Consider the following 21,105-nt stretch of genomic DNA (forward strand, 5'->3'; position numbering starts at 1 on the left):
CCATCCTGTCTCTACCTCCCCTATACCTCCAGCCTGCTTTTGTTTACTGGACTGTGAAATGGAGCCAAAGGTCCTCATTGGCAGAATAAATATCAGACTTCTCAGGGGCATTTGGGACACAGTCCTTGCCCAGACCTGGCTCCTGATAGCCCATGAACACTTTGTCTTTTGTGTTTTGGAATTAAGAAAACGAGTTCTGCATGTTTCCTACCACCACAAGGAGCAGTGCATTGAATTGGTGCCATTGTGAGCTTGATTGTTGTTGCATAGATAAAAGCCTCATTAAGTCCCTCCTGAGGAGAGAAGAAGAATCTTATTCTGAGGACAGAGTTTTGAGAGGGGTGGAGGGTAGGAGGGGGGGCTTCTTGCTTGTCATGGTTGCAACAACAAAACAGTAAATGGAGGAAATAATTAAATACCTGCACATCCGCCCTGCCCCCCAAAAAACTCGTCAAGCGGCTGGGTGAGTTTTTAATTAATGCTGCATTTTCAATAAATCCGTATCTGTCCGTGGTGCCGATTTTCCCTGGATAAGGAAAGATAATAATGAGAATCCTATTTTTTCAGTCCCACACTAAAGGGATGCCTAGTATATTTAATCATGCTGTAGAAATCCTGGCAGCTTTCTCTGAGCCCAGCCCCTGCTCTAATTACATTTCTAGATTTTAGTAAATTGAAAGAGAAAATGTAGGAACAAAATAATTAAAACCGAAGAGGAAGTGCATATTAAAAAGGAGAAGCTGTTTAAAATTCTTCCACCCAGGGCTTCCAAGGACATCTACAGTCATTTAATCAGATCCACACCAAATCAAAGTCCTTTGTGCAGAGGCTGGTGGTAGCACATCTCAGGCGGGAGGTATGGTCCCCACAGTGGAATGGGAGCCTCATGGCACCAGGCTGCAGATGGGACCAGGACGCTCATGTCCTTCCAGGTCTCTGGGGACTCAGACCCAGCCTGGACAGCTGCTGGCGGACTCACTAGCACCCAGGCGCCCCCTCCCAGGCCCCAGGCAGAATAAAACCAAACTGTCATGATTAGCCCAAGTGGGGAGTATATTGCCAACGGCTCCAGTTTCCTCTTCTTGCACCCCTTCCCCGCCTCCACGCTCCTCCCTCCAAGGAATGAGTGCAGGCCTCCTTTTCTTTCTTCGCTGCCGTCCTGTGCCATCTCAAGTGGAGACTGAACCGTCACTGATCCCGGTTCCCGGGCGACCTGTGGGGCCCTGTGAACTGTCACAAGGACTGAAACCCGGGCTGGCTCCAGCCAAAGGGATGACTGTTGGTGATGACGTGGAGTGAAATCGAAGGGGAAAGTTTCCCGGCACCAGCCTGAGAGGTGACAAAGCTCTTTCTGTGTCAGGAGGGGCCCGCCTGGTAATGCCACACCCTTGTCGGAGGAGGATCCCCACCTCTTGACCAGGGTCACTGCAACTCGGCCGGGCGACCTCCAGGCACCAGGGTCACTGCAACTCGGCCGGGCGAGCTCGAGGCGTCCGGCTGCTGCGTCCGTGGCTCCTGGAACACGCTGAGCTGTGGGGGGACAGGGACTGCGTGCGTTCTGGAAGGTGGAAGGCAGCCTGGGGCTGTCAGGGGCTTCTCCCCGAACCCCGAACCCCGAACTCCGGGGCTTTGCTCAGGACCCCCGCCCGCCACCTGGGTCCCCCGGCCACAGGGCTTCCCGAAGCCGTCACCCCAGATCCACACGCCGTCCCCTCGGATCCACACGCCGTCCCCCGGGACCCACACGCTATCCCCCCGGGATCCACACGCCGTCACCCCCGGGATCCACACGCCATCCCTCCGGGATCCACACGCCGTCACCCCCGGGATCCACACGCCATCCCTCCGGGACCCACACGCTATCCCCCCGGGATCCACACGCCGTCACCCCCGGGACCCACACGCCATCCCCCCGGGACCCACACGCCATCCCCCCGGGATCCACACGCCATCCCTCCGGGATCTACACGCCGTCACCCCCGGGACCCACACGCTATCCCCCCGGGATCCACACGCCGTCACCTCCGGGACCCACACGCCATCCCCCCGGGATCCACACGCCATCCCTCCGGGATCTACACGCCGTCACCCCCGGGATCCACACGCCGTCCCCCGGGACCCACACGCCGTCACCCCGGATCCACAGGTCCGTGCCGCCCCGGCTCTGCGTGCGGGTGTGCATGACGGTCTCATCTGCGTGTATGTGAAGGAGCCGGTGCCTGCTCTGGGTTGTTTGGCTCGATTCGGTAAGAATAATTTTTAAAGTTTAAAGAATTGTAGCAATGACGGCTATCCCATCACTGACGCCAGGACTGTAACCGGGAGGTGACTTCTTTTTTTTTTCCTTGCAGGACCCAGACACAGACTTTTTTCTTTCACATACGCAGGAGCCATTGATCCCTGGGACCCAGGACCCGCGGCAGCAGCGTGTCGCCGGGTCAGCTCCTTCCAGGGAAGCCGCCGACAGGCTCCCCCGCCGTCCCCCAAAGTGGTCCTTCTAAGTTTTTGCTTCCAAATGCTCAATGTGAAGTTACTGACAAGGGTCTCCAGCATTATCTTAAAGTCTGAAAAACATTCTGACAGCTGGTTAGGAAAAAAACAGGCAATGCAAGGAAAAGCCATTGGTAATTCATAAATGACTCGCAAATATAAGATGCTGCTGTGAAATGCCGTTATTGTTACGCGGCCCACCCCGCCCTCCCCTCGGTGCGCCTCCAGTTGGTCCTCGCACCTCGGCGTAGCCCGCGGGGGCCCTGCACGCGACCCCCTTCAGTTCCCGCCTCTTTCTTCTGAGGCCCCTACTTCTCTTCGGATCCCCGGCCCGGAGACCCCCGGGGCGCATGCGCGCAGGGGCAAGTAGGCGGAGCCTTGAGGGAGCGGGAGGCGGGACCGGAGAACCCAGGGAGGGGAGTAGCGTGGAGAGGCCGCGCGGGGTGGGGCTCGGCGGGTGCGCGCTCGCTGCGTTGACGTGCTGACGCCACGACGCCCCGGCCGGTGTGTGTCCGGGTGTGTGTGTGTGTGAGTGTGTGAGTGTGTGAGTGTGCGCGTTCCGAGTGTGTGTGTGTATTTGTGTATCGGCGGTCCCGCAGGTCCCGGATGTTGCGGACAGTATGAGGCGAGCGCAGGGGGACGGGGACCAGCAGCTGTCGCCGCCGCTCTGAGGTGAGTGGGGGGGAGGAGAGTCGAGGGAGAGGGTTGTCCTGTCGGAGTGGGGGGCGCCTCCCTTAAGAGGTGACTGACCCCTACTCCCCCCGCCACCCCCCTCCTCCCGCCACACATATACTCTTCGCTGCCCCATATCCCACATCCCGGGTTACGTGGCTTGTAAATGCCAGAGCCTCATCAACCGTTCCTTCTCCCAATTCGAAGCATTCAGGAGACACAAACGCGCCCCCTGCCTTCAGCCCCCCCACATAATTTTCCCAGTCCCATCCCCCTTGCCAAATAGAGAGCTGTCGCCTGCGGCGAGATGGGTGACTGCGCATGCGCGAGCGCGAAGGAGCTCGGGGTGCTTGTTCGCTGCCCTCCGGGCGCATGCGCACCACTGTGTTGCAGGGACCTGCGGGATAAAAGAGCCCCTTGACCACGCGCCCGCCTTCTTCCCAGGCTGCGGGCGAGACTTGCTGCCAGATAGCCAGCCTGTTGCTCTTGTCCCAGAGGGAGAATTTCCGTGATCCGAGGGGCTTATTGACAAAGCACTGTTTGCATCCGGGGTTGCCTAAGTGACTCACAGGCTACAAACGCTTCCCAGAGCCAACGTGCCCCGCGCTGACCCTTCTTTTGAAACTGTGACTACAACTTCTGGTTCTAGCATTGCTTTTCTTTACTCCCATACTTTACTCCCTTGCTGTACCTTTCACGCAAACATCCCCTGAATTTTGGAATAAGTAGGTGCCCAAACCCATTCAATTATTATGGCAGGGGATTTTGGAAGGCTTTCAGAGGAGGACTCAGGGTCATAAAAAAGAAAGCAAGAGGGGGTTTCCTTTTAGCAAAATTCCTAGTTATCTTCACAGAACTAGTTAAGGTGTAGATAAAGAACACACAATGTAAGGCTTAGAGGAGTAGTTGTAAATCAAGATATCAAGGTTCTCTCCTCTCCAGCCTTCTTATTTGTGTGACCTATTTACCTCTTTCTTTGTAAAAGAAGATCTTCCTTAGCACTTTCGTTTTAGCTGTACATTATTGATGCTCTGGGAAGGTCACATGAAAACAAAAGCAATCTGAAACTACTGGTGGATGGTATCTTACCCAGGGCAGGTTTTAACTCTAAGTAACGAGAGTGCACATAACACACAGCAATTTAAAACTAGGAACTTCAAAGTACAGGAATATTTCAGTGATCTAGGCCCTGGGTTTTCAGTTGGCGATTATCCATGGTCCTGTAATTTCTTCCCGTGTTGCCACTCTTTTGCATACTTTGCTGTTTCTTACCTCTGCCATCGGAACAGGGTGAGGGAATGATAAACTCTTACAAATTGAAGGTGTGCTGAAAAGCACTGAAATGAATAACTAAATTGTTGGGCACGGGGCTTGAGGTGGGGGAGGGGCGTATTTTTTGTGTTTTTCAGTTATCTTTGCCAACCATGTCACCTGTGTGAATAATTGGGAATGGGGTAGATTAGTAAGCCTTCTTTTCTGTTCTTTTCCCTTTGTGTTCTTTCTTTGGTATTCTTTGCTCAAGGCTTTTTCGGCTGCCATTTTTAAATGTAGGACCTTATGTTCTTGGGCTTTAAAGTATACATTCTTTTTTCACTTCCTCATTTAACTCTGGCCTTTGTATGGTTCAGCTGTCTTTTGTACTGTTTTCTGTTGCCATGTGGTTGCAGTGGAGCCAAGAGATGACACAGAAGAAACATAGGAATTTGGGGGCATATGTTATCCTTGCCCTGGGAAAGAGGTGGAAACTCATCTTTTTTCCCCCTTATGTGAATATGAGGAGTGCTAAATTATTGTGACAACCCCCGCTTAGGGTGGGGGTGGTTGGTGTCCACTTGGTACTTTAGTGACTTCTCCTTTTAGAGCTCTTCATAGTGGTTAGTTTGGTACTTGAAGATGATTAATGCTATCTCTGTCCAGACTTTGATCAGGTTCTGGGCTAAAACCTTGAAGTGAAACTATTGAGGTAATCACTGTCCATTTCTTTTCTCTGCAGGCCTCTGTCTTTTAGAATGCTTTGTTTTTATGTGGAAACATTTCACCTGGTTCAATTTGAAGCCTCATTTAAAATTGTTATGATACTAAGGCATAATATGCTTTTAGGATTAAGATGAGTATCATTAGATAATTCTTACTGGTGCAGAGCCATGTTTAAAAAAATAACTCTTTAAAATGGGTAACATGTACATACTTATAAAACAAAATTTAAAAGGTACACAGAGAGAGTGAAAAATCTCTTTTGTACTATCCTCCTTTCATCCATCTAGTTACCCTCCCCAAAGGAAATTGTTGTAACCTGTATCTTATTTACCCTTTCAGAGATAGTGCTTTTACAAGCGTATACAACTACATATTCTTTGGTGCTTTTGTTAATTGTTGTTTTATGCACAGGGTAAGAAACTATACCCATTATTCTGTAATTTGCATTTTCATTTAATATATCTTGGCCATCAGTTAATACAGTACATAGAGTACCTCTTTTTGAAAGCTGGTAGGTATTCCATTGTATAGATGTACCATAATTCATCCAGCTGTTTTTATTGGATACTTAGGTTATTTCCAGAGCTTCAATTAATTTCTTACATGTAGATTTTATGTACATGGGTGTCTTGGGTAAATTCATAGTGGAAGTGCTTTCCATAAAGGTTGTATGGATTTATATTCCTGCTAGCAGAGTATGAGTCTGCCTCTTTCCTCATCAACACTGTATTGTCAGAATTTTTTATCTAGCCCTGGCATGTGGCTCAGTTGGTTGGAGTGTCATCCTGTACTTGGAAAGGTTGTGGGTTGTGGGTTTGATTCCCTGTCACATACCTAGGTTGTGGGTCCAGCCCCGGTTGGGGTGCCTGCAGGAAGGCAGCCTTTTAATGTTTCTCTCTCTCTCTCTTCTCCTTCTCTCTCTCTCTCTCTCTCTCTCTCTCTCTCTCTCTCTCTCTCTCTCTCTCTCTCTCAAATCAATAAGCATGTGCTCGGGTGAGGATTTAAAATTATTTGTAAAAATCTATGTGCAGTCTTTTATTTAAGATTTTAAAGTTAATTATGTAGCTTGTTAAGCTTCATTACATCCAGGAGTTGTGGATAAATACTGTCTCTGCTTTGCAGATGCGGGTGGTGGTAGAATATATTGTTCAACTGAAGAATAATGTCATGGGAAAAAGGCATATGCCTGGATAACACAGCAAACCCATGACAGTGTTAGGAAGACATGTAAAACCTGTATTCTAGTTTCTTTAACTTTGAGATGCCAGTTTTTCTAGGTGAAGTTCTATAAGCCCATAAGTGAGGGTTTAAAATCTTTTGATAGCTGTGATTCAAAAACAGTTTATACAAGTGAATTGCCATTCTGTTGAGGAATTGAAATGCTAACTCACTTGAGGTGCTTTACTGAGCACCTATGCAGAATATTGGCAGTAGTACTTTTTAAAAGCCTGTTGATTGCGGAATACTTGACTATGAGCTGTGAGGAAATAGAAAAGAATGAAAAGATCTGTTCCTGAAGGAGCTTACAGTCTTGTTGGAAAACTAAATCTACTGAACATATGAAATAATAAGGGAACATTAATATATTGCGTTTTATGCTGAGAGGACTTTGTAAATAAGGATTAAAGGTTTACGAAGAGTTAATTTGAGGTGACTTCCTGGAAGAAGTGCATTTTGAGTCCCTACCCCCTGCCTTTTTACAACTGTTTAAGTGAAAAATTTAAACATATAGAAAAATTGAAAGACCAGTACAGTTATCTCCTAGATTCCACAGTTGTTCACATTTTGCTGTATTTGCTTTATATATGTGTATGTATGTTTATATATATACACATTGTTATATTGCAGACTTAACACCTTAATACTTTAAATATGTGAGATGCTTCTTAAAATACATTGTTTTACTTAATTGTTCTTAAAATACATTGCCAATTGCCACAGTTTAGGCAATTAATGGTAATTTCCTAATACCATCTAATATTCAATTCATATTCAGATTTTCCTAGTTATCTTGAAGATGAACCTTTTAGTTATTTGTATTATTTTTCCTGCAAACATGTCTTTAATCTCTTTTAAAATTTAGAACAGTTTATATACAGGGTATCCCCCCAAAATGCATACACACTTTAACAGCTGTTAGTTCAGTTTTGAAAATGAAATGTATTTTAATAAAGACTGCCTTTATAATTATTCAAAGTGTTTATACATTTTTTGGGGACATCCTGTAGAAGCCACATGAGAAGAATTACTTCATAGGTGTTGCTCTGTGCTTCATTTTGCATCACAATAAGAGAAACGTAATGTTGTAATGTCCCACTGCAGTGATGGTGACCCTATGATACCTCTGACACGCGAACTCATTTTTTTTGGTTGATTTTTCTTGGTTAAATGGCATTTAAATATATAAAATAAATATCAAAAATATGTCTTTGTTTTACGATGGTTGCAAATATCAAAAAATTTCTATATGTGACCCGGCACCAGAGTTAAGTTAGGGTTTTTCAAAATACTGACACGCCGAGCTCAAAAGGTTCGCCACCACTGCACTGGGGTAATGATGCTGAGTTTGATCATTTTTAAAGATGATAAATACCTTGTGTTTCCATTGTAAAGACTTTTTTTTCTTTGTAATTAGCAAGTAATCTGTAGAGTGGTGACACTTTGGCACCATATTATATTTCTCCAGCATCCTTTCATCTAATGATGATGATCCTTGCCAGTTATTGGTTTGATGCAAAATGGTAATTTTCTAATTCTCATTCCCCCAATATTTTGTAACTTTCCCTCATCAGGAATAGATTATAATTTCTACCAAAAAGTTCAGGTGAGTTCTTAATTTTCCCTTTAACAATTTTTTTTGAGTAAGGAGACGATATAATAACCACCGCTAATGGTGGCAAATTATTTCTTTTTCTTGCTTTCTGTTTTAGTATTATTGTAAACTTATGAATTTTAATTTACTCTATGTTTTACCAAAAATCACTTTTCTTGGATGTTCAAGATGTCCCATATTTGGCCAGTGGGAGCCCTTTAAGCTTGGTTTATGAGCACTTCCTTGCCTTCTAGTACAAGAAGTTCCTGGCTCACTCTGTATTTTCCTGTCCCAGATGTGGAATCTTTGCCTGTGTGTGTGTATGTGTGTGTGTATATGTGTGTATGTTTCACATTTTCTTTCCTTTTAATAAATTACGTTGTTCATCTCCCTATGGAGCTTCTGGAACCAAATTCTAAAAAATAGAAATGTCTTTATTTTAATACAATGCACCTAGTGTTTGACTCATTTCAGTGCCACTGGCATTGCTGGATTCTGGATCTTAGACCTCACAGATTCCTTGTCTTGAATGCTCTGAAAGACAGGTAGTATCTCCAGCAGAATAGAGTATTGCTTCCTTACACTCCCCCACTCCCCATACCTCCCCCACCCCCCACTCCCGCCCTTAATATAAGGCTAGCTGTAGAAGAGACTGGGGATTTTCTTCTCTCATGAGTAGCCTTGCGTCTTTTCTGAGATGAAAGGTACACAAAATGAAATTTAGAGACTGAAATTGTGTTTATAAGCTTTCCGAGAGATGTGGATATTTGATTGTTATATAAAAACATCTTTGTGTGTGTGCACAAGTATATATTTGTCTTTCCTCTTTTTTCTTTGTTTATGTGCATTTCTCCACACATTTGGAGTGTTATGTAAGATTATGCTGTAGTAGCATATTTTTTTCATTATTACTAGATTTTCATAATAAAAAAGGAGTGAGACAAATTGTTCTTAATTAGGGTAAATTTTCAGATAGGCCATGAACTATAATATCTAGCTGTCTTAACTCAGGCTCTGGAACAGTGCTGAATCCTATGGATTTCTATTGTGTACCGTAGACTCAGGAGAAATGTTGGTGCATTCAGTGTTTTCTGGAACTCCATCACACTAATGAAGGTTAATACAAATGAAAGACACAGTGGAACTGCATTCTAAAGCTGGTTTTAAGGGCTGGACTAATTCCTGCCTTAGCAGAAAATGTTTTATTGGACTCTTACGATGTAGTGGTATTTTGAGTAATCTTATTTGAGTAAACTGATTTCAAATTACTCAAATGACAGTAACAGTATTCTGATATTTATCTGAAGTCCATTTTTCTTTTCACCATCTTGTCATATTTACTTTCAGATTTTATAAGGTTAGTCTCAACCTGGTTTTATAAAACAATACTGGCCCCATATTAAATTCTGGCTGTGTATTCAGGGAAGCACACCTGTTTCTTGTGTTTGTTTTCAGGCATGGTGAATCACTCTGAAAGGCTATGCTGACACATTTGCTAAGATCCACTGGTTTGTTTCACTTTTGTTTTCGATAAGCTCACATTATAGGTAAAAATATTCTAGAGTATAGCCTCTTTAGGAATTGCTTAGGCCTTCATTCCTGCAGCTATGGTCATGTTTTAATAGAGCAGGAGTTGCCTACCTCCTCTCTGTGGCAAAGCTGGTCATGCCACTTTGAGAGAGCTAGATGCAGACCTCAGAGTGGGGATTACACATTCAGTCATTAGCCCTTATTTAACATGAGGACCTTTTTTCTTGTCTGTTTCTTTCTAAGAAGCTGTTGTCATAAATCTTCTTGCTGTGGCACCAGCTACATCAAAGAAGGACTTGCAGTACTTTTCTGAAAGCCTCTGATTCCTTCCATCTGTCTGTCTTATTTATTTATTTGTAAGAGAAAATGTATATGTAATCATTCATCTCCTTAATTTGAGATTTATGTAATTCTTAATTGGTGTTTAGAAACAGGTACTACTTACTGTTTCTGTGATTTTGACTACTTTAGTTATGTCATATATGAGTGAAATCATGCAGTATTTGCCCGATTGTATGTGACTTCTTTCACTTAGCATAATGTCCATGTTGTAGCATGTGTTAGAATTTCCTTCCTCTTTAAAGCTGAATACTATTTCATTGTATGTGTATACCACATTTTGTTTATTCATATGTCAGTGGACACTTGGATTGCTTCCACCTTTTGGCTGTTGTGAATAATAAAGGTGTAAACATATCTCTTTGAGACCCTGCTTTCAATTCTTTTGGATATACTAGTATACTCAGAAGTGGAAGTGCTGAATCATATGGTAATTCTCTTTTTTAAATTTTTTTGAGGAACTCCCATGTTGTTTAATGTAGTGGCTGCTCTATTTCACATTCCTACCAATAATACACAAGGATTCCAATTTCTCTACATCCTCCCCAACATGTTATTTTCTGTGTTGTTGTTTTTTAATAGTGGTCCTCTTAATGGGTGTGTTTTAATTTGTTTTTGTTTAACTTTATTCTTTTAATGAAACTAAACTTTAATCTTTAACAGAGTTAGATTTATTATGTTCCTCTTTTGTAGTGTGTGGTTTTTTTTTATCTGAATGAAGGACTCCTCCTCTATACTGAGGTAATAGTTACATACCATATTTTCTTCTAAAAGCTTTAAAAGTTTTGCTTTTCACATTTAGGTCTCTATTCTACCTAGAATTTATTTTGATATTTGGTGTGAAATAGGGATCTAATTTTTCCCCCATAAGAATAAGCCTGAAGTTGGAATTTAGTTTTCTTTCCATAAGGATAACCCGCTGCCCCAGCATCATTTATTAAATATTCATGTCTGTCCCTTACCATTTTTATGTTTCTACAAAACATGAGTGTTTGTACCTGCATTCTCTACCCTGTACCATGAGTCTGTTTGCATGTCTTAATTATCATAGCTTTGTAATAATTCATATTGGGTAGGACAAGTCTCACTAACCTTGTTCTTTTTCTGTTTATCAACCTCCCTGAAAAACCCTGTCGGATTGGTATATTTTAATGAAGCCATATGCTGTCTAAGGTATCGTGATATATAGAATGGCTTTCTTCAATAAAGAAAAGAAATCAAACCTCCCTTATCTAGCAGCTGATCATTAAGTTTGTCTCTTGTGAATGAGCCTATAATTTCCATTTAATTTTTAGGTTTTTTGGGGGAATGATTTTCATTTGAGGGGATCTGATCTTTCAAATGGAGGAAAAGAAACTTATTTAAAATAGCTCATATAAAAGATGTATCAAAAGGAAGTAGCTGTCATAGAACTTAAGGAAAAGCTGAACAACCAGACTTCAGCAAGGGCTGGAACAAAAACAATTCCATGGACTTTAGCAGTCTAGTGTTCCACCATAAATAGATCTCAGTATCCATGAGGCTTAATTCAGATTCCTGAGTGATATCTGATTTGGTCAGTCTAAGGCTTGATTTCCCTTGGGCCAGATATCTTTCCCAGGTTCAACTGTGGTTGAGGACGGGGGAAGGGAGATTTGGTATAAACAGCAATGTTGGAAGTGGCTTGAATAAAAGGAAGATTATTTTAAAGCAGTGGTTCTCAAACTTTTTGATCTCAGGACTCTTTACCAGGTATACTCTGAAAATTATTGAGGACCCCAAAGAACTTTTGTTTGTATAGTGTATATCTGTTGATATTGACCAAATTAGAAAACAAAATGGGAAAACATTTTTAGAAATATGATTGCTTTAAAAAACACACCTATATCATGTTAACATAAATAATATATTTTTATAAAGTAACTTTAAAAAAACTAGTGAGGCCCTAACTGGTTTGGCTCAGTGGATAGAGTGTCGGTCTGCGGACTGAAGGGTCCCAGGTTCGATTTCCCTCTCCCTTCCTCTCTGTAAAAAATCAATACAATATATATTTTTAAAAAATTAGTGAGAAGAGTGGCATTTTTAAAAACATTTTTGCAAATCTAAATATCCACTTAATAGAAGACAACTAAATTCTCATATCTACTTCTATATTCAATCTGATATAATAGATTGTTTTGGTTAAAGTATATGAAGAAAATATGGCCTCAAAAGATGTAGTTGGACCCTGGCCGGGTGGCTTTGTTGGTTGGAGCGTCATTCCATACATCAAAGGGTTGTGTGTTGGATTCCTAGTCAGGGCGCATACCTACATTGTGTGTTTGATCCCCAGTCAGGTAGCATATGGGAGGTGATGCATCCATGTTTCTCACATCCATGTTTTCTCTCTCTTTCTTCCCCTTGTCCTCCCTCCCTGCCCTCCCCTGCTTTCCCATCCTTTCTCTCTTTTAATAAAAATATATCTTTGGGTGAGGATTAAAAAAAAAAGCCCTGGCCAGTTTTGCTCAATGATTAGAGTGTCAGCCTGTGGATGGAAGGGTAGTGGGTTTGATTCCCAGTCAAGGACAGTACCTCAGTTTCAGGTTGGATCCCCAGCCCTGGCCTTCCCTGGCCCCCGGTGTGCATGTGGGAGGCAACCAATCAATGACTCTTTCTCTCTCTCTTCCCCTCCTCCCTCGTGCTCCACTCTGTCTAAAAAATCAATGGGAAAAATATCCTCAGGTGAGAGTTAAAAAAAAGAATGAAAGAGGTAGTTGGAAAAAGGAGTATTTTTAGACAATTGTGCAGTGCATGTTCTTCTATGTACTACACCAAATTTTACAGTTGGTATTTTCCTAAACGTTGTAGTGTGGAATCTGAACTAATATTGATGTTACTGTTACATTAAAATCCATTGGTCTGTCTTGCACTTTGAATGGCTCTTTTACCTATGTATGATTTTATATCATCATGCATTGGTTGTTTGGGAAATACTGGTTCATTGAGTTAAGCAGATCTTTCAAATGACACATTTTATAGTGCCATATTTAAAAACCACATTAGTTAATATCATCATTCTTCTCATCAGGAAAGTTATTGGAATCTGTCAAGCAGCTACACGATTTCCAAAATTCTAATTCTTGATTAAAAGTTCTGATTTTATCATTGGCAACAAGTACTGTCAGTTTTTTTTGAAGTGACAGACTCGCTTCATTTTCAAGAAAATGTCTGCTACATAGTCATGTCTGAATAACCACAGTTTGTGCTTTGTTCCAAGTAAAAGTAGTGTTCTGTGAAAAAAGCAGTTAGTTCAACTTAAAACTCAGAGTCACAAGTGCTTTTCCTTGAGACAACCATTATACTTGAGTATCCTGTAGAAGTGCTTTTTGCATACTCATTTCATCACACAATTTTTAAAAGACCTGTTGGGGTCCAGCCCCAGCAGGTCCAGGGGTTCCCAAAGGTGTCGACGGAGTCGGCGAAGAAGGAATGACATGGAGACAGCATTCAGTTGATCAGCATAGTGAGGTTCTTTTTTTATTCTCCTATTACATCTGTATTTATACTATTTGATCCTATAAGCATGCCTCTATAATCACATCATGGTATGTTTTGGGTAACGTTCTACAGTTCCTTGTTTCTTATCTGACCTTTGCCAAAAACCCTGTCTCTATCTAGTTCTGTTGATTTTTTTTTAAAAAAAATATATTTTATTGAATTTTTTACAGAGAGGAAGGGAAAGGAATAGAGAGTTAGAAACGTTGATGAGAGAGAAACATCGATCAACTGCCTCCTGCACACCTCCTATTGGGGATGTGCCCACAACCAAGGTACATGCCCTTGACCGGAATCGAACCTGGGACCCTTCAGTCCGCAGGCCAAGGCTCTATCCCCTGAACCAAACCGGTTAGGGCTAGTTCTGTTGATTTTAATCTTGTCTAGGTTAATCTCTGTGTTCTATTACAAGGGCTATTCCAAGGTCACTGCTCTACTGATAGGCTACAAGGAAGTGACTGAAGGAGATTATCCTACCCAGTAAAGGTTATGTCCTCCCAGCCTCGCTGCTTGCCTTCCCTGGGACTGCCCTGTGTCGGTGGATCTCCAGGGGTATAGGCTTTGGTGCTTTCCTTGGTGGGCAGACCCCTGGGGATGTGGGCCCAACAAGTCCCAAATTCATTGCCAACAGTCTTAGTCCAAGTTCTTCATAAGTAGTACATGGTATTTCTGCAACACTAGGGGGGATTTACTGATTTATTCTCTTCCTTAGTCCTATTAATCCCTAACCTGGGGAAACAACCTTTCTCGGGGAGGTGGTCCTGTTTAAAACACATAGCACTAAGAGGGGGAGCAAACATATGCCATATACACCAGGTCCCTTGAAACGTAAGCTGTGCAGATGTTTCTTCCCTGCAGCGACTGTGTCAAGCAGCAAGGGTGGACTGGCTTCCGGCAAATTCCCCCATTTTTATTTTTTAAATGACAGGGCGTGGCCACCTCTCGGATTGGGTTGTTTAAGACTCGGAAGAAGACTTGTTTGTGACTTTGCCAACAGGTCAGTCCGAGGCTTAACCCTATATTGGCTCCCCATAAAGACCCATACTCAAGGTTTTAGAATTATTAAATTAATAATTTTTATTGCTTCATCAGGAACATTCTTAAGTGAAATAGACTTTTTACTTATTTTTTTTTGTTAAATACATTTTTATTGATTTCAGAGAGGAAGGGAGAGGGAGAGAGAGAGAGATAGAAACATCAGTGATCAGAGAGAATCATTGATCGGCTGCTTCTTGCACGCCCCCTACTGGGGATTGAGCCTGCAACCTGGGCATGCGTCCCGAACTGGAATCAAACCTAGGACCCTTCAGTCCACAGGCAACGCTCTATCCACTGAGCCAAACCAGCTAGGGCTGAAATTGACTTGTTAAAATCATCGGTAAGTAGTGGTAAAAGACACATGACTTTAGTACAGTTTGATGTCATTACCTTGATTTATGCTAAGGCATCAGCAGTTTTACCCATTATTGATTTTATACCACCAGTGGAAATGTCAATACAATGAAAAGGCAAGCAATGCCTTAGTATTATGAAAATAGTTTTGATTTCACCAACTTCTTGAAAGGGACCTCCAACCAGGGATATGCAGACTGCACTTTAGGGACTACAACCTTATGGTGGGTGTGGGTAGAGAAACAAAGATATGTTACTTGAGGTATAACAAGTGTTTCATGGTAGAATTCTACTGGGTTAATAGGATGTTACTAAACGTCACTTAACATGATGTATAAATGAATGGGATTTTTAAAAATACCATAAAATGTTGCGGATTTCTTATTGAACAGATATGTTCTTCTAGTAATTATTGTTTTCAGACAGCAGAGTTTAAGGTATTCAGGTTTTCAGCCAGCTATTCTTTCAAGTATGTGATAATCTGAGGGTAACCATTTTAATATAGCTTATGAAATTTATGTCATCATAGTAGCACATGGCAGCATAACATTTTTTGTAAGCAGTTGAAATCTGAGCTCCAAAAATTGCATTTGGAAAGATATTGCCTTTTCAGAAAAGGCATTGGAGGGCAGACCATTCCATCTTTGTATCTTTTGGTCATAGAGAACCCTCCTTCCTAATTTAAATATGCTTATGACAGAGATGGGAGTAATGACGTTATCTGACTTCATTTCAAGAAAAATCTCTTAAGTGACTATAAAGAAAAGATTTTGTGAAAGGTGGGGAGGGATATGTTCTGAAAAGAGTAGGGGGTTTAAACCAGTATTATATTTTGGTGTTTAGAAGAGGAAGAGATAATTCAGTTGGGAGAGTTGGGGTGGGAGTCAGGGCTGTCTTTGTGAAGGTTGCATTTGAGCTGGGTTTTGAAGGATAGGTATTTTGAAAGCTGGAATTTTAATTGGCAGAGATGGGAAGGGAATTCAGGCAGAAGGAATGTCCTGAACAAAAATGTGGAGGTGGGGAAATGCAGTGTTTGTTAGTATTGGGTGTGCACCAGAAATAATGAACAGGGTAGAATAGCTGAAGCAAAAAGACATATGGGATAATGGGAAATAAGGCAAGAAAGTAAATTGGCCCAGAACATGTAAGGTTTTCTACCAAGGTAAGTGATGGAGAGACTTTGAAAGTTTTTGGTTGACAAAAATAACATGATCAGATGTCTTTCAGAAAATGTGTTGGACCTCATTCATTTATTAATTCACTCATTGACTACTTTTTAAAATAATATATTTTTATTGATTTCAGAGAGGAAGGGAGAGGGAAAGAGAGAGAGAAACATCAATGATAAGAGAGAATCATTGACCGGCTGCCTCCTGCACACCCCCTACTGGAATTGGGCCCGCAACCCAGGCATGTGCCCTTGATTGGAATCGAACCCAGGACCCTTTAGTCCTCAGGCCTATGCTCTATCCACTGAGCCAGACTAGGTAGGGCCATTGATTACTTTTTAAAATAGTTACTCTGTGCCACGTAATCATAAGGAATGGTGTATACATATAATGGTGAACCAAACCAAATATCCTTATTCTCATAGAATTTACAGGCTAGGAAAGGAGCTGCAACAAATAAACATAATTACAAATTACTGTAAATGTTATGAAGGAAAAGAATAAGTTAGTATTAGGGGAATAATAGGGAAATTAAATTTAGTTGGGGGAATCTGAGAAGGCCTTGCTGTGGAGTTAAATGTTAATTATCTACCTCATGTCAGATGCTATTCTGGGTGCTAGGGATATAGTTAAGGATCAAAACATAAAATTACCTGCTCTCATGAAGTATATAAACAAAATAAATAAAGTATATGGTACATTAAAAAGTGGTAAGTCCCAAGGAGAAAAATAAAGCTGGAGAGAGAGATAGGGAATGTTGGGGTGGTGATGGGGTTGCAGTTTTAGATACAATGGCCAGGGACCATCTCACTAAATCACTGTAATATTTGAGTAAATATCTATAGGAGGTAAAGGAGTGAATTAGAACCCCATACAGAGGGTATAGCAAGGGCAAAAGCCATGAGGAATGTCGGTATGTGTCTTGCAAGTTCAAGAGACCAGGAGGAGGGCCAGGTTGGCTGGAGAAAGTGGTAGAAATTAGGTCAGAGAGGTTAGTGGGAATCCAGAACCTGTAGAGCAGTGGTTCTCACCCTTAACTGCATGTTAAAATCACCTGGGGAGCTTTTAAAATTTTTGATGCCTAGGCTGCTGTTCCTTAAATAAGAATCTGTGCAGCCCTAGCCGGTTTGGCTCAGTGGATAGAGTGTCAGCCTGCTGAAGGGTCCCAGGTTTGATTCTGGTCAGGGGCACATACCGGGGTTGCAGACTCAATCCCCAGTGGCAGGAGGCAGCGAATCAATGATTCTCTCGCATCATTGAGGTTTCTATGTCTCTCTCCCTCTCCCTTCCTCTCTAAAATCAATACAGATATATTTAAAAGAAAAAAAAAAAGAATCGGTGCAGGTGGGATTCAGTGGCATAGGCGATGGAGAGAAGTAGATGGATTTGAGAAGTGTGTTAAAGAAATAATTCATTTAATTATAGATTGAATGTGGGAGTTGAGAGAGAAGAAGGTGTCAAGGATGATTCCCAGGTTTCTGGCTCAAGCAATTGGATGGGTAGAGGTGCCACTTACTAAGATAGGGGTGGGGATAGAGGAATAGGAGGAGTAGGTGTGGGATTTGGAGGGAAGATCGGAAATTAGGAGTTCAATTTTAGACATGTTAAATTTCAGATGTGAATGAAGCTAAGTATAAATATGTTAAATATGATATGAGTGGAGCTTGAAGTCAGAACTTAAGTTAATAAATTTATATGTTACCTGCTTATTGGTGGTCTTAAAAGTAACTAAATGACATCATATAGGGTAAATTTGATGGGGAAATGACTGGTTAGCCTATTCCAGTAATTTAAACATGAATTGGTGATAGTGTGAACAAGGATAGTGGCAAGGGGACTAAAATAGAAAAGGGTAGGTTGGAGATTTGAGGACCTGTGGAGCCCTTATCTAGTGGCAGTGGACATTAGGAAGTAATGAAAGTTAGCTTTGTGATATCAAGTCTGAACGAATTATCAGTCTATTAGCAGATATAAAATAGGCAGGAGGAACTGGTTTTGGAAAAAAGATAACGTTAGACTTTGCATGTATTGACACTTAGGAGAGACTGGCTAGCAGGCAGGAATTTGAATCTATTGCACTGGGTTTTGGAAGAGCAGATGAGGTTTGAAACATAGATTTAGGTTTCATTTATATAAAATTTGTTAATCATGGGAATGACAAATTTATGAAAATAACAACATCCAAAATCTTTATCACGACCTGTTAGATCCTCTGAAATATATATGATCCTTGCCTGTTCGTGTACAGTGTTTTCTTTATTCACCATGTAAAGCTGCACTGGCTTTCCCTCCGTTCTTCCAATATACCCAACTAGGTCCTCTTTCTGGGCTTTTGCACTTGATGTTTTTTCATCTTGACTCTTTCCTTCTTCCCTTCCTTTTGGTAGAAGGAATAGGAGTTCAGAGGGAAAAATTCAGAAGTTGATATCTGTAAAGTAGAGAAAATTCCAAGAGATCGTTGCTAAGGTATGAGTGTGGATGAGTAACTGAAGTGGAATGTCTGTGGGAGCATTGAAGTTGAAATCCTGTCAACACAAAGACACACAGTGCCTCAGTGTTAGACTTTGCATGTATTGACACTTAGTTTACCCCAGTACTCAAATCTGTTGACCAGAGATATTAAATCAAACAGTGGTTGTCCTGTATACCTTGGTGGCCTGATGATGTGGTGGTGTGGTGGTGGTGGTGATGGTTGACCTTTGAAATATAACTTGTCTTGATGATTTGACTTACTGCCATCTGTCACCACTTATGGAAACCTATTCTATACAGACTAGAGACCCGGTGCACAACATTCATGCACTTCGGGGTTGAGGGGTCCCTCAGCCTGGCTTGCACCCTTTTGCAGTCCTGGAGCCCTTGAGGGATGTTTGACTGATGGCATAAGCCAGCTCCCTACAAGGGAGCCGTCAGTCAGACATCCTTAGCACTGCCGTGGAGGCGGGCCGCTGCACTTACCAGCCATCAGCCCAGCTTCTGGCTGAGTGGTGCTCCCCCTGTGGGAGCGCATTGACCACCAGGGGACAGCTCCTGCATTGAGCGTCTGCCCCCTGGTGGTCAGTGCGCATCATAGTGACGGGTCGTTCCACTGTTTGGTCGATTTGCATATTACCCTTTAATTATATAGGATGAGAAACTTCCTTCAGTGAAAGTTATTGGTCAGTTATTTGAGAAACTTCTTCCTTGAAGAAACAGCATGAAAACAGCAGGGAAGTTAATTGCATGTATACTTTGATACTTCATTAGGGACTACTGCTCTTCATGAGCTAGTGTGTCACTTCTTAAGTGGTGGTGATAATAGTAAATGTGAGTAATGCACAATACACACAAATTCTTTTTTTAAAAATATATTTTATTGCTTTTTCAAGGGATAGAGATAGAGGGAAGGGATATAGATAGAGAGTTAGAAACATTGATGAGAGAGAAACATCTATCAGCTGCCTCCTGCACACTCCCCACTGGGTATGTGCCCACAACCAAGGTACATGCCCTTGACTGGAATCGAACCTGGGACCCTTGAGTCTGCAGGCCGATGCTCTATCCACTGAGCCAAACCAGTCAGGGCTACACACAAATTCTTAAAAAGAGTTGTGTGTAATTTCAAAATCTACACTTTTTTTTCAGAATAAAAGATTGTTTTTATTCTGTAATGAAAAAATAGAAGAAAATAAAGAAAAAAGTTCTATATAATAAAAGCCTAATAGGCAAATTGAGTGAATAGCGGAACGACCAGTGGAACGACTGGTTGCTATGACACACACTGACCACCAGGGGCAGATGCTCAATGCAGGAGCTGCCCCCAGCCTGCAGGTTCCAGGCCAGCCAAGGGACCCAACAGATCAGCCCAGATCACTGGCCAGGCCTAGGGATCCTATCCTTGCACGAATTTCGTGCATCGGGCCTCTAGTTAAAATATAAAAATCTTTCATGTTACTAAAAAATAATATTTTAAAGTAACTATGTAGAATTCTGTTGTATAGATGCATCATATTTTATTTGGCCAGTTCTCTACTAATGAACTTCCTTTTTCTCCAGTTTTGCATATAAATTATGCTATGATGAACATCCTTATAAATAAGTTATTATATACTGATCAGGAATTTCTTTGTTAAAGGGTATGCGATGTTCTATGTTTTCCCAACTTTAAGTATTTTTATAGTTAAAAGGCAATTTAAATAGCATTAAAGGACATTTTAATAAAGGGAAAAAGAAATTTTATTCTTCTGTCAGCTGTTTTGTTTTGATTTTTAAGTACCTATTCCTAGGTCTCATTAGACCTACCAAAAGAAAATTTGGGGGATAGACAAAGACATATACACTGGGCATCCTATGTTAATTATCAGGTAAGGTATTCTAAGTAACATTTACTAACTGCCAAGAAAGTAACAATAAGTACTATAGGAATTCAGAGTGAACTGGGGTGATTAGGAAAAGCTTCAAGGGCAAGGTGCAACTTGACCTTGATATTCAAATCGGAGGTAGGAGAACATTCCTGGCTTTAGGAATGGTATGAACAAATTTGAGGAAGACACATGGAAAAAATAAAAGACACATGGTTGTACATATGAGCTCACAAATAGTAGACTAATGGGAAAAGATGATGGTTGTTATGGTGTGGTGGAGAGAATGTACAGGATTGAAGTGATATCCCAGAGAACCAATTTTATTATTAGGACATCTGAAGTTGTACAGTATGGATCTATAAAATAAAGCAGATATATAGATGTGGCCCAGTTTAATTAAATTGAATACATTAAAGTCTCTATTTACATGAAATATAGCTTGTTTATTTAAGTGAATTATTTAAATAATGAACTTCCTGTAGCCTTTAAAATTTCTTATCACAAGGAAAAAATGTTTTTTTATAACTATGTGTGGTAATGGATGTTAACTGAACCTATTGTGGTAATTATTTTGCAATTTATATACATATATCAAATCATATATTTTACACCTAAAACTAAAACAGTGCTATATGTCAATTATAGGAACTTCCTAATACTTAAATATTTATTTTACTTTGTAGTTTGACAGACATGTTGCAACTTTTGTGGATCTCAATTTCTTCTATAAAATTAAAGGGTTTAGACAAGGTGGTCACCAAAATACTTTCTGGCACTGAAATTGTTACATAATCTTTCAAAAATACCTTGATTTTATGAAATAAATTGGCCTGTAGTTAGGCACAATAATGCATTTCCACATTTGTGG

The 21,105-nt window shown here is 41.4% G+C and overlaps 1 protein-coding gene across 4 annotated transcripts in view; it reads left to right on the forward strand.

Annotated features, from left to right (window-relative positions):
* The first annotated feature begins 2,936 nt into the window (after positions 1–2,936).
* The window catches only part of SPOP (speckle type BTB/POZ protein), an 81,144-nt gene continuing 62,975 nt past the window's right edge, over positions 2,937–21,105 (forward strand). For 3 of the 4 annotated variants that reach the window (XM_059670680.1, XM_059670678.1, XM_059670679.1), the window contains exon 1: positions 2,938–3,162. The gene's annotated coding sequence lies outside the window, so the exon portion shown is untranslated. Of the gene's footprint in view, positions 3,163–21,105 lie in introns of all 4 variants that reach the window. The other variant, XM_059670682.1, reaches the window with a different exon arrangement.

This window comes from Myotis daubentonii, chromosome 16 (genome assembly GCF_963259705.1).
Source record: "Myotis daubentonii chromosome 16, mMyoDau2.1, whole genome shotgun sequence".
In the NCBI taxonomy this organism is placed as follows: domain Eukaryota; kingdom Metazoa; phylum Chordata; class Mammalia; order Chiroptera; family Vespertilionidae; genus Myotis; species Myotis daubentonii.